At 47.1% G+C, this 10,906-nt stretch overlaps 1 pseudogene; it reads right to left on the bottom strand.

Annotated features, from left to right (window-relative positions):
- Positions 1–10,162: 10,162 nt before the first annotated feature.
- Positions 10,163–10,565, bottom strand: LOC746237 (interferon-induced transmembrane protein 3-like; annotated as a pseudogene).
- Between the last annotated feature and the right edge of the window lie 341 nt (positions 10,566–10,906).

Below are 10,906 nucleotides of genomic sequence, written 5' to 3'. Positions count from 1 at the left end.
TGGGACATAAGCAAATATGGCGCAAGCAAAGGCATTGCCTCCTTTTGCTACTCCCGGGAGCCCTGTGACCATACTCATGCGGAAGAGCCCTTGGTAACCTACTGATGGTAAGAGACATAGCCCAGTCACCCCAGGAAACAGCCAACCACGTACTAAATGTGAGACCGTTGTCTGTCAGCTGACTGTGGACACATGAAAGAGCTCAGCCGAGACTAAGAGAAGAACAGCCCAGCTGATCCCATCCCAAATTGCCAAACCATAGAATCCTGAGTAAATACCTTCCTGTTTCAAGCCACTGTATTTCTGTGTGGTTGATTATGCAGCAAATGCTAACTGACACAACTAGGGACCCTCTTTTGTGCAATTAGATAGAGGTTTTTCCATTCTGATCTCATGTCAAACATTTCCTCTTGATTCTGATGGGTAATTCAGGAGAAATTCAAATGAAATGAAATGAATTTCTGGTGAAATGAAATTTACACCCTACCATTATTACAGAGAGGTAGATACCTTTCCACTGACCATTTAAAAATAACAGAATTGCTTCCTAAACAAATGTCTAAGACTCTTAGACAAGAGTCTTATTTTCTTTACTAGACTCAAATTCCTGGAAGGCAGAAACAATGTCTTTTGGCTCAGGTCTCTCACAGAGCAGGGACTCAGGGTGGCAAGGGGTAAAGAACATGGGCTCTGGAGTCAGAAATACCTGAGTTCAAATCCTCAGGTATTTGAACTTTGTTTGCTAATTACATGAACTTAAGCAATCAGATAGAGGAGCTTAGGCAAGTTACTTTTTTTTTTTTTTTTTGGCTTGTTTTCAGATTTATTTTCTTTCTTTTTTTTATTATACTTTAAGTTTTAGGGTACATGTGCATAACGTGCAGGTTAGTTACATATGTATACATGTGCCATGTTGGTGTGCTGCACCCATTAACTCATCATTTAACATGAGGTATATCTCCTAATGCTATCCCTCCCCCCTCCCCCCACCCCACAGCAGGCCCCGGTATGTGATGTTCCCCTTCCTGTGTCCATGTGTTCTCATTGTTCAATTCCCACCTGTGGGTGAGAACATGCGGTGTTTGGTTTTTTGTCCTTATGATAGTTTGCTGAGAATGATGGTTTCCAGCTTCATCCATGTCCCTACAAAGGACATGAACTCATCATTTTTTATGGCGGCATAGTATTCCATGGTATATCTTTGACAAGTTGAGAGAAGAAGGCTTCAGACAATCAAACTACTCCAAACTAAAGGAGGAAGTTCGAACCCATGGCAAAGAAGTTAAAAACCTTGAAAAAAAATTAGACGAATGGCTAACTAGAATAACCAATGCAGAGAAGTCCTTAAAGGACTTGATGGAGCTGAAAACCAAGGCACGAAAACTACGTGATGAATGCACAAGCCTCAGTAGCCGATTCGATCAATAGGCAAGTTACTTAACCTCTCCCGAAGGCTTGAGTGGGAGGTAGGAAATGGTGATCCAATCAGGATCACCCACCTTCTCTGTTTTAGCCAACAGAAGCCATCCAAGGAGGATTTGGGGGGATTGAGAGTTGATGGCCAGATTTTAAAAGTGGATCTATAAGGAAAGAAGTGGTAGGTGCTGAGGAAGGGATTGGTTGGCATGCAAACCCAGGCCCTCCAGAAGCCCACGTGCAGACTGGCTTAGGTGGAGCTTAGGCAAGTTACTTAACATCTCTGTGACTTGTTTTTCTCACCCGTAAAATGGGAATAACGAAAGTACCTAACAAATAGAATGGTTCTGAGAATTACATACAATATGGGTAAGCACTTAGAAGAATGTCAGGCACAAACACTCAAAAGCATTAGGGATTATTTAAAAATAATAATCCCAGGGGAGGGCACATAGTAGGTGCTCAAGAAAGGCTTTTCCATTTGACTTGGATTTAGAGGATTTGGGTCTGGAAGGAATAGGAAGCAAAATTTCCAGCGCCCCAATTTAGGCAAACTTCTGTTCTTTGGGAGAGGCTGAGACATTATGGGTGTCAGCTCTCCTCATTTAGAAGTTTACCCTCACATCAACACTCGACCCTCAGTTCCTGATTAGATCCTGATTCGCAGTCACGCCAGAGTAACAGAAACCTTGGGACCTTCACGATTCGGTGCTACTCCCATAGTAACTAGTCTCTAAATATGTCCTCTCCCCAAACCAATGAATCATGTCTCCCAGTACTCAATGCAACAAAAGGATGGCATGTGACTTTAGAGACTAGGTCATATGACTTCCAAGGTTTTGGCCAGGGCCTCTTGGAATGCCTGCCTTGGGTAAAACCAGACACCATGGAAGAATTCCAACTAGCTTGAGTCCACCATGCTGTAAGGAATCTCAACTAGCCACACGGAGAGTCCATGTGGCAAGAGAGATGCCAACCAGCCTCCAGCTGTTCTAGCCACCCAGCTGAAGTGCCAGACACAGGAGGGAAGAAACCGTCTTGGACGTCATGTCCAGGTGAGCCACCAGGTGGCTCCAGCTCTAGTTGCCACCTGACTGTAACCCCAGGAGAGGCCTCAGGCCAGAACCACTCGGCTGAGCCATGTCAATCTACAGAACCAATCTCATTATCATGAGATAATACAGTTATTTGAAGCCACTTGGTTTGAGTGGTTTGTTATGCAGCAGTAAATAACTAGAAAAGCTTGCAAAACTTAACCATGTGTTCGTTCCGTTAGCCATTTTTTTCATTGATTCAACCAACAAATTTTGGAAACAAGCAAATACAAAGTCCAATATGGGGCCCTGTGAGGAGTTTGCATTCAAGCAACATTAAGAATCTGTTTCTAGTCTGGCGTGGTGGCTCACGCCTTTAATCCTAGCACTCTGGGAGGCTGAGGTGGGCAGATCACTTGAAGTCAGGAGTTCGAGACCAGCCTAGCCAACATGGTGAAACCCCGTCTCTACTAAAAACACAAAATTTAGCCAGACGTAGTGGTACGTGCCTGTAATCCCAGCTACTCGGCAGGCTGAGTTGGGCAGATCACTTGAAGTCAGGAGTTCGAGACCAGCCTAGCCAACATGGTGAAACCCCGTCTCTACTAAAAATACAAAATTTAGCCAGACGTAGTGGTACGTGCCTGTAATCCCAGCTACTCGGGAGGCTGAGACTGGAGAATCGCTTGAACTCAAGAGGTGGAGGTTGCAGTAAGCCAAGATTGTGCCACTGCACTCCAGCCTGGGCAACAGAGCAAGACTCCATCTCAAAAAAAATAATAATAAATAAATAAATCTGTTTCTACTGGCCAGGCACTATGCAGGCACTTCCACAAGTTCTACAGACATTAAACTAGTTGTTACAAGTTTAGACTCTGGTATCAGACTGACTGGGTTGAGTTCCGGCTTTACCACTTACTAGACTTTGGACAATTTGCTTAACCTCTTTTGCCTCAGTTCCTTCATCTATAAAATATGGAGGATGAACATGAACCTTATAGGGTTTTGTGAAGATTAAAAGATCCACATAAAATGCTTACGTGCTGGTAACAGAGTCATCACTCAACAAAGGGAAATGTTGTTCATAACTGCAACCAGCTTCTGCTTTCGAGGAACTTAGAGGTATGTCACAGACAAAATAACATGCCAGAAATGAAGCAAGCACCCATGAGTGTTTCAAATGAATGAGTGACTCCGTGCAAGATAAAAAGTACCCTGGTCATGAGAAAGGGGGAGATGGGTGCTCAAAGGCAGAAGGATGTTGTGAGTGCTCAAACGTAGGAGAATTACTTCTGGCTGAGATGCTCGTGGGAGGCCTCCTGGAGGAGGTAGCTTTTGGGCCAGCCAGTGAGGGGTGGAGAGGACTTTAGCGTCTGTGATAGGGAAACCACTCTTCTGGGAAGTGGGTGTGGAACAGCATGAGCACGCAAACCCAGGCCCTCAGGAGCCCACGTGCACACCGGCTTAGTTGGAGCATTGAGTGTGGGAGGGGAGAGGAGAGACAGAGGTATGGGGCCAGATCATGATTTGACGACTTCCTATGTTTATGTACTCGGTGGAGCCTCCAAACAGAGCCAGGCAGGTAGGCCAGGGAGGCTGTCCAAAAAGGGCCTTCCTGCGGGAGAGGGAATGGCAGAAATCAGGCCCTGGCCCCAACCCTGGCTCAGCACCCAGGGGACCAGAGGCCCAGCCAGCCAGGACTGTGGTTCCTTCTTTGTGCTCTTGGTTAGTGGTGCTGTGGAGACTGTGTATTGGAGGCACCCTGGGTATCGATTCCGTCTAGCCCCTAGGAGGGCTGGGAACTTGCTGGAGAACCAACCTGGGCTCCACACACTCATTCCTCCACCTTCCTCAGCACCTACCACTACTCTCCTTTTGAGGCCACTTTTTAAATATGGCCATCGCCTCTCAACCCCCAAATCCTCCTTGGAAGACTTCTTCTTTTTTTTTTTTTTTTTTTTTTTTAATACAGAGCCTTGCTCTGTAGCTCAGACTGGAGTGCAGTGGTGCAATCTCAGCTCACTGCAACCTCCACCTCCTGGGTTCTAAGTGATTCTCCTGCCTCAGCCTCCCCAGTAGCTAGGATTATAGGCACCCACCATCACACCCAGCTAATTTTTGTATTTTTAGTAGATGCAGGGTTTTACCATGTTGGCCATACTGGTCTTGAACTCCTGACCTCAAGTGATCTACCCACCTCAGCCTCCCAAAGTGCTGGGATTACAGGCGTGAGCCACCGCACCCAGCCCCTCCTTGGAAGACTTCTGTCAGCTAAAACAGAGACAGTGGGTGATCCTGATTGAGAGGGACGCCCTCCCTACCTCCCACCCAGGCCATGGGGAGACATGGAAGGCACCAGTCCTCCATCCTTCAGTGAGCTGGTTCACCATCCTCTGCCTCTCTCGACTCACAGAGCCTAGGTTCAGATCCCAGCTCCACCACCTTCTAGCTGTGTGATTCTGGGCAAATCACACCATTTCTCTGGGTCTGTTTCCTGATCTGGAAAATGAGGAGTACAACTCCAATTCTTCTGTAGGGATTGAATGGAAAAATAAAGGTGAAAGCTCAGGACATAATAAATGCACAATAAACACAAGGGATTAGGACCTTCCATAGAGGCTTCCCTCTTCCCTCCTTCTTCCCTCCTGAGCCCCCTGCCTCACACCTGGAGCCCATCTCTTGCTGTTCTGTCCAGGATCCCTGAGCACACCCTCCCTGATCTCCTGGCCCTGCCTGGCCAGCCCATTGCCCTGGGGGCTGCCTGGCCAGGGGGCCCACTTCTTGCTGGGCTGCCAGAGGGGCCTTGAGTGTTGAAATCCTTCCATTCCACAAGGCCAGAAACTTGATTATGGTATTAATTAAAGCAAGATGCCAAGTCTGGGAGATTTATTTTCTTTTCCATATCTGGGGCTGTAAATGCCACTCAGGGAGCTCAAAGGCCCGTGTCAGCCTGCATCAGGCTCCTGAACAGACGTTCTGTTCCCAGTTTGGTCTCCTCAGCCCCTCCTTCTCAGCGCCAGGAAGGAAGTGTGTGTTGTGATACCCACCCCTCACCCCAATTTCCCCTGCTCCTTCTACACAAGGCGAAAAGGGGGAAATACCTGGGCAATGTGGGGTGGGGATGAAATTTTCCAAGAAATTTGTTTTAAGTTTCTGCCTCATCATTATAGGACTTTCACGTTTCTATTTTTAGCTGCGCAAACGAGCCAGGCCCACATTCCCCTCATCTCCCCCTGCCCCAACCTTTATTTATACAAAGCACATGCTGGAATCATTATTTTAAAACCTCCAAACCCATAATTGCTCAGGTAGGTGAAGAATGCAGCCTTTATGGCTATCACTTGCGGAGAGGGCTGCAGTGTTAGTGGGGAACTATGGCTTATTCATAAGTGTACCACCCTGTACCTCACCCACCCTGAACCCCTGGAATGCCCAGAAGAATCAAGTAACTTAGAAGCATTCGTGATAATAGAGTTCGAGCATTTTATAAGAGGAAACGGCCCTAGAGTACAGACGAAACTTGTCCCAAGACCCCTCCAAGATATTGGTGTCGTCACTGGGATTCGAACCCAGAGATGTCTTAACTTCCAGCATGGTACTAGTCATTCTACCCTACCATGAAAATTAGTGGAAAGCTGGACTGCCTGAGTTTGAACCTCAGAGTGTCACTTTATTTTTATGTATTTATTTATTTATTTTGAGGAGTCTTGCTGTTTCCCAGGCTGGAGTGCAGTGGTGTGAACTCGGCTCACTGCAACCTCCGCCTCCCAGGTTCTAGCAATTCTCCTGCCTCAGTCTCCCAAGCAGCTGGGATTACAGGCATGCCACCACACCCAGCAATTTTTTTTTTTTTTTTTTGAGACGGAGTCTCACACTGTCGCCCAGGCTGGAGTGGTACAATGGCGCGATCTCAGCTCACTGCAACCTCTGCCTCCCGGGTTCAAGCGATTATCCTGCCTCAGCCTCCCGACTAGCTGGGATCACAGGTGCCTGCCACCACGCCTGGCTAATTTTTTGTACTTTTAGTAGAGACAGGGTTTCACTATGTTGGCCAGGCTGGTCTCGAACTCCTGTCCGCCCACCTCAGCCTCCCAAAGTGCTGGGATTACAGGCATCAGCCACCGCTCCTGGCCTAATTTTTGTATTTTTAGTAGAGACGGGGTTTCACTATGTTGGCCAGGCTGGTCTCGAACTCCTGACCTCGTGATCCACCCACCTCGGCCTCCCAAAGTGCTGGGATTACAGGCGTGAGCCACCACACCCGGCCAGAGTGCCACTTATTAACTGTGAGACTTTGAGCAACTTTTATCAAACCCTTCTGTATCTCAGTTTCCTTATCTATCAAGTGTGGATTACAAAAATACCCACCTGATAAGATTGCGTAAGGATTTAATGAGTGCCTGAAAGAGAGTAAGCCTGAGGTCCTAGCTCGGATTTCCCCAGAAAGCAGAGCCAAGCCATTAGCCACGCCCAGGAGTCATGCGTTCCCACGTAGGGAGTCGCTTTTCTCTCTGTGCAGTGGGGACCATGGAGTATAGTTACCACAGCTGTGTTCGTCTAGGAGGATTTCCCTTCACCATTGTCTTCCAGGGTCACCCCAGGGGGTGGTAACTGTCCATGTTTTGCCAGTGCTATATATGGCTCCAACCTACCTGTGAACCAGCCAAGTTCTTTTCTTCAGTTGATCCTAAAGAACCCTCTGAGGCCATTCTTGTGAGCTGAGTCAGAGCTATCAGTTTGGCCAGGTGCAGTGGCTCATGTCCGTAATCCCAGCACTTTGGGAGGCCAAGGCAGGAGGATTGCTTGAGCCAGAAGTTCAAGACCAGCCTGGGCAACATAACAATACCTGGTCTCTACAAAAAATAATAATAATAAAAATTAGCTGGGCGTGGTGGCAAACACCTGTGGTCCCAGCTACTCAGGAGACTGAGGTGGGAGGATCTCTTGAGCCCAGGAGTTTGAACATAGACCCTGGCCGGGCGTGGTGGCTCACACCTGTAATCCCAGCACTTTGGGAGGCTTAGGCAGGCGGATCACCTGAGGTCAGGAGTTTGAGACCAGCCTGGCCAACATGGCAAAACCCTGTCTCAACTAAAAATACAAAAATTAGCATGGTAGTGCATGCCTGTAATCCCAGCTACTTGGGAGGCTGAGGCAGGATAATTGCTTGAACCCGGGAGATGGAGGTTGCAGTGACCCGAGATCATGCCACTGCACTCCAGCCTGGGTGAAGAGCAAGACTCTGTCTCAGAAAAACAAAACAAACAAACAACAACAACAACAACAACAAAAGCCATAGTGAGACCCATCTCTATTGAAAAAAAAATAGAGAAGTGTCAGTTTGGAAAAGGTAGTTATATGGGTTCTGCCCTGCTATCTGTTCATATAATTTATTTGTGCCTGCTGAACCTGCTTGGACCCAACCCCAAATAAACCATTTCCATCATATAACTCGAAGCATTATAAGTAGCATTTTTATTTGGAAGCTCTGACAATACACAGCTCACAACAGACAGGCAGCTCTGCCACATGGTCACCTGCATTCCACAGTGAAGTACTCCATATCTACCGTTGTTCAGTGTCATGCCAGGAGCTGCTTTTGCAATGGAGAGTCCTCTCTGCCAGAGAGGCCTGGCCTTGTTACAGAACTCCAGGGATCTGTGCTCTGACCCTCCCCGTGGATCTCACAAGATGCTCTGCATGGTGTGCCGATCTAGCAGCGACACCTCTGACACTTTCAGATCAGCTGGATCGGATGGTCTAAGGGGCACAGCAGCTTGTACCTAGGGCTGCATTATGACTTTCATGGACACTAGGCATTCCTGCCTTAGCGGACCTCGTCTTTCATCTAAAAAAAAAAAAAATTTAAGGCCAGGTGCAGTAGCACGCCTGTAATCCCAGCACTTTGGGAGGCCAAAGTGTGGATCACCTGAGGTCAGGAGTTCGAGACCAGCTTGGCCAACATGGTGAAACCCCATCTCTACTAAAAATACAAAAATTAGCCGGGCGTGGTGGCGCACACCTGTAATCCCAGCTACTCATAAGGCTGAGCAGGAGAATGGCTTGAACCCAGGAGTCGGAGGTTGCAGTAAGCCAAGATGGCACCACTGCACTCTAGCCTGGATGACTCAGTGAGACTCCATCTCAAAAAAAAAAAAAAATTAAAATTCTCTTTTGTGACTCCATTGGTGGTATAAAAATGAACATAATCTAGAATGGATCATTATTATTATATTCATTTTTCTTTTGATTTTAAGATAAATTAAAATCTTTTTGTGGGCTCATGAAAATATTAGGAGCCCTCATCCCTGTGGATAAGCAGGCCCTACTCGCACTGCAGTCTGGACACACTGCAGAACCCTCTCTTGCTGTCTGCCTACTCAAAACTGGCAGCGTTCTAAGTCATCTAAGGAATGAGTCAGAGCAGTATTAGCAAGTATGCTAAAAGCTGCCTCCAAACTCCAAAGGGACCCACCAGGCATTGTGTCTATTTCTTAGCAGTAAGATGTGTAAGGTACAACAACTTGTCCTTTACTTTAGAGGAAATGTACTAGCACGCCCCAGACCACTATATCCCCGCAAACTTCACCAATGTGGCAGGTCTGCAAATCTCTGTAGGGCTTATATGTCTTTCCAGGGTATTTAAGGTACTCACTGCAGCCTCTGACTCCTGGGTTCAAGCAATTCTCCTGCCTCAGCCTCCCAAGTAGCTGGGACTACAGGTGCATGCCACCACGGCTGGCTAATTTTTGTACTTTTAGTACAGACAGAGTTTCACCATGTTGGCCAGGCTGGTCTCTAACTCTTGAGCTCAGGTGATCCACCCGCCTTGGCCTCCAAAAGTGCTGGGATTACAGGCATGAGCCACTGCACCTGGCGAGATTGTTTTACTCTTCAGTATATGAGGGAAAAGACCCACTATCATTTACCATCTAGGACTAATGGAACACTCTTTTTTTTTTTTTTTTTTTTTGAGATGGAGTCTCGCTCTGTCGCCCTGGCTGTAGTGCAGTGGCACGATCTCTGCTCACTGCAAGCTCTGCCTCCCAGGTTCACACCATTCTCCTGCCTCAGCCTCCCAAGTAGCTGGGACTACAGGTATCTGCCACCACGCCTGGCTAATTTTTGTATTTTTAGTAGAGGCAGGGTTTCACCTTGTTAGCCAAGATGGTCTTGATCTCCTGACCTCGTGATATGGAACACTCTTAAATATTTTAAATCTTTTTTTTTAAAAAAACTTACAAAAATAAAAACAAAGGGAGAGTGAAGAACAACTTTATTATATATTCTAAAAAGAATTTAAACATAACAAACCTAAATTTTTATTTCTTATTTTCCTGGTTTGGAAGGTACATACTTTAAATGGACAACACTCTCTGAATACACCTAAATTCTCATCAACTGCTATGCATGGACCAGGAACACATGCATCTTATAAATACAGATTTCAGATTCAAAATGCATCTCTATTGGATTCTAGCTTCTCATCATTTCTGATTTTCCTTCTTGCACTTGCAAACTCAAAGTGCAATACTTTAAGAATTTTTTTAAGCAGGAACACGTGTACTTTATTGAATGCCATTGTAGAAAAGTGTGTGAGGTTAAAGGGCTGATACAGGACTCGGCTCCAGGGGCAGGTCGAGGAATAGAAGGTGGAGTATGTGTGTGACAGGTCGTGGGCAGAGCTCCTGGCCTGGATGCTGCCTCCTGTTCTATTGATAGACTTGGAAGATCAACACTGGGATGATGATGAGCAGAATGCTCATGAGGATGCCCAGAACCAAGGCCCAGACGTTCAGGCACTTGGCAGTGGAGGCACAGGCCTGGGCCGCCGGTTAGGTCGCCAACCATCTTCCTGTCCCTAGACTTCATGGAGTAGGTGACTGCTATGAAGCCCAGGCAACAGGAGTTCATGAACAGGGTGTTGAACAGGGACCAGACAACATGGTTGGGCACAGAGGTCTCGCTGTGGATGTGGATCACGGTGGACCTCGGGGGAGCAGAGTTGTGGGGTGCCCCCAGCACAGCCACCTCATGCTCCTACTTGAGCATCTGATAGTCTAGGGGGCAGCCGGTGTTGGCGGGAGTGAAGAAGGTTTGGGCAGTGTGGTTCATGGTTACTCAAAGACATTTTTGAAATTGTTAATGGCTTATAATTTTGTTGAAGACAACACAATAAGAAAACTGTAGACTGGGTTGGGCATGGTGGCTCACACCTGTAATTCCAGAACTTTGGGAGGCCAAGGTGGACAGATTACTTGAGCCCAGGAGTTTGAGACTAGCCTGGACAACATAGTGAGACCCCATCTATGCAAATAATAAAAAAAATTAGCTGGCCATGGTGGTATGCGCCTGTAGTCCAAGCTACCCAAAAGGCTGAAGCAGGAGGATCACCTGAGCCCAGGAGGTTGAGGCTGCAGCAAGCTGTGATCACACCACCACACTCCAGCCTGGGT

The sequence above is a fragment of the Pan troglodytes genome, chromosome 1 (genome assembly GCF_028858775.2).
Source record: "Pan troglodytes isolate AG18354 chromosome 1, NHGRI_mPanTro3-v2.0_pri, whole genome shotgun sequence".
Classification (NCBI taxonomy): domain Eukaryota; kingdom Metazoa; phylum Chordata; class Mammalia; order Primates; family Hominidae; genus Pan; species Pan troglodytes.
The sequence above is the reverse complement of the archived record's forward strand: the minus strand, read 5'-3'. Positions and strand labels throughout refer to the sequence as shown.